The sequence below is a fragment of the Hevea brasiliensis genome, chromosome 5 (assembly GCF_030052815.1).
Source record: "Hevea brasiliensis isolate MT/VB/25A 57/8 chromosome 5, ASM3005281v1, whole genome shotgun sequence".
NCBI classification, from domain to species: domain Eukaryota; kingdom Viridiplantae; phylum Streptophyta; class Magnoliopsida; order Malpighiales; family Euphorbiaceae; genus Hevea; species Hevea brasiliensis.
The window spans coordinates 44,681,185-44,684,536 of record NC_079497.1 but is presented as its reverse complement, the minus strand read 5'-3'; positions in this window follow the sequence as shown (position 1 = coordinate 44,684,536).

The window sequence follows — 3,352 nt, the reverse complement described above, 5'->3', positions numbered from 1 at the left end:
AGGAATGTATGAATATTATGATGAATGTATAAATTATGAAATTTATCATGAAATAATAAACTCATAAAACACAATATATTAATATTTAATGATATTATGTGCCCTTGTATAGCCTAGACATGTGTGTCAGATTGGATAGTTTGGCATGCCAATAGTGTATTGTTTTAGCAGTACTGCGAAAGGCTTTATGCCTGTATTCATGGCTTTATGCCCGTATTCATGGCTTTATGCTCGCATTCATGGCTTTATGCCAACATTCATGGCTTTTATGCTTGATTATGTGTTATCATGGCTTTTTAGCCATACTGACTGCATACGTGGTTGACGTTCTGCGTCCCATGGTATGACGGCCCGAGACACCGCGGTGTCTAGTGCCAACGACCCGTTATCCAGTTTAGTCAGCCTGTCATAGGTTACTTGGGCAGTGAAATTTATTGAAATAAGTTAAGAATATTAGCAATTAAAAATATTAGAAATTAAATAAAATAAATGAGTAAGATAACCTAAAATAAATTAGAATAGTTATTTATTAGAAAGTATCGAAATGAACTGGACCGATATCAAAATTTACTTATTATGAAATAATCTGAGACAACCTAGAAAGTATTGAAAAAATGCTAAAAGATTAGCAAAGAAAATTATAACATAAATAAATATTGCAAATGTGACTTATATAATAATATAAGCATAAATTTATTATTTTCAGATCATTTTTCTTTGTACATTATTACTGTACATTGGCGAAATAAACACTTTCAAAGAAGACTAAATTAGGATAAAACATTTTAAATTTTAGAAATCGCATGTGAAGTATAAATAAATCTTAATTATCCGAATTTTATTTCTATCATTATTTGTATATTATTTCCTTGTTATATTATTGCACCACTAAGCAGCAATGCTTAGCGCGATGGAATTGTTTCCTCGCGCAGGTACTAAAGTTAAAGCCCAGCGAATACTAAACAGAGATTTTAGAGTTGTGATCAATCTGCAGAGCGTTCAAGGTTGTCACCTCCTCAGCAATGCATGTAGATAGGGCTCACATTAAGCATATCATGTATTTTGTGTATGTTATTTATTTCTTATATTGTAATGTAAATTAGCTTTTTCATATGTAATTAATTTATAAATCATATAAATTATGAAATTTTGTAATTATTTTGTAAATTATGTAAATTAAGGAAATTTGAAAATGTTGGTTATGTAATTTGAGAATGTTTACATATGAATTGAGTATGAATGGAAATGTATGGAAATGATTATGAAATTGAAATGTATGGATGAGATTTGAAATATGAGAAAATTTTGAGAATGACTGATGAGATAATTATGATTAGCATGGATAAGATTTTATTTTGAAAATATTGTTGAATTTCAAACAGGTGAATATTGAAATACGCCAAACGATAATAAAATAGAGAAAACTCCGCTGGTTTCTCCGTCGAAAAATAATTGATATTAAATTAAATGAATTCAAAATTATTTTTAAAAAAATAAAGTAAGATAAGTTAGGGTGCTCCGGCACCGATTGTAGCATGCCTTGCTCGGCTACACTGTAGTCGGGTGAGGGATGTTACACAGAAATCAAGAGAAATAGGTCAATTGGCTAGGTCAATTTAGTTTATAAAACCTAGAAATTGGCATAAGTGACCATTGAATCCAGAATAGTCTTTTTAGCATATCTCCCACTAGAAATCTTCAATTGAAATGAGCCATACCATTCTAGAAACCTATGAAACAGATCTTAAACTTTGTTTTACACATTTTCCTCAACTTATGAATGTAAGAACCTTAAATATTAGGTCAAAGCTATTGACCTAATTAAAATTCTGTTGCTACAAGATACTTGAGTCCAGTCCAATAATGTGGTAATAATTAATTCTATATGACTTTAAAAATTGCAACTAGAAATTTTGAGTGACCATATGATATAAGGCAACATATCCTATGAAGAACACTATGCCTAAATGTTGCTAGAACCTGTTCAAATAAATTGGTATAGTCCAGAACCAAAACTGCCTAGTTAGAAGAACTAGAATTCAAAATTGACCTAGTTATGGTTATTTGACCATAACTTGAGTTATACAAATCCAAATGACATGATTCAAAAAGGAAAATAAAGACAAGACATAGAAGAACAACTTCCATGAAGGAAGTGGGGCTAAACAGTAGCCACAAATTGCTCAATTTAATATGTAAAGTCAAAACAATAAAATTGAACCTAAAGAAAGGTTCTTGAATTAAATTGTTTTTAGTAAGGACTTATCCCTAATAAGTCACTACATGCTAAATTACATGAAATAGGTATCTGGGACCCACTTTCTCACTACAAGGTGACATGAAATCAGTTGATACATAAAATGTAAATTACCTAAATGGTTTGTTAAACACATAAGTCATATGAAAACACACTTAGAACCTATGTTTCCATCATATATGAAATAACAATACTATGAATATGTATAGTACATGACATAAAATAATGAGAGTGATAAATACATAAGTCCTATGAATATGTACATGGGACATTTGTTCCCATTATAATGACATAAAAATGGCATAAATCATAGATAGTACATGAAGTAAAAGAACAATATGTTTTGAACCCTTAATAGTATATAGCATGAAATAATAAAACTATAAGGGCTTAATAGTAATAATTTGCCCAAAGTATACCTAGATTTATCTATATAGTTGGATCGATTGGTATACCAATTAGAGATTACAAATAGCAGTACTACTTACATGGAAAGTCATGGACTGATAATATTTGTTTGAAATGATTGTTCTACAGGCTATATGCCTGCCCATTGGCCATTTTGCCTAATTGTATTTCTAGCTTTAACTGCCAGATCGTTGGCTTTATGCCTGACATGACAAATGCCATTGTGCATAATTGTATTTCTGGCTTTAACAGCCTGCCCGCTGGCCTTGTGCCTGACATGACAGATGCCATTGTGTATAATTGTATTTCTGGCTTTATGCCTGCCCGCTAGCCTTGTGCCTGACAGACAGTTGTATACAGGATATTATATGCTTGCCCGCTGGCCTTGTGCCTGACATGACAGTTGTATACAGGATAGACACTCCCGTGTATCCAGCCTTATAGTCTATTATAGGTTACTTGGGTACTGATATAATTTTAAAAAGATTGAGAAAGGAATAAATGAATAGATAAGACACTGATATGACTTTAAAAAGACAGAGAAAGAAATAAATACACAGATAAGATGCTGATAATAAATTTATTCCCAAAGTGCAATTGAAATATACTATTGACCTAGAATTATGAAATTTCACATATTATTGTCATTTTAAATCATTTAGTTATTATGCTTTAAGATTATGCACC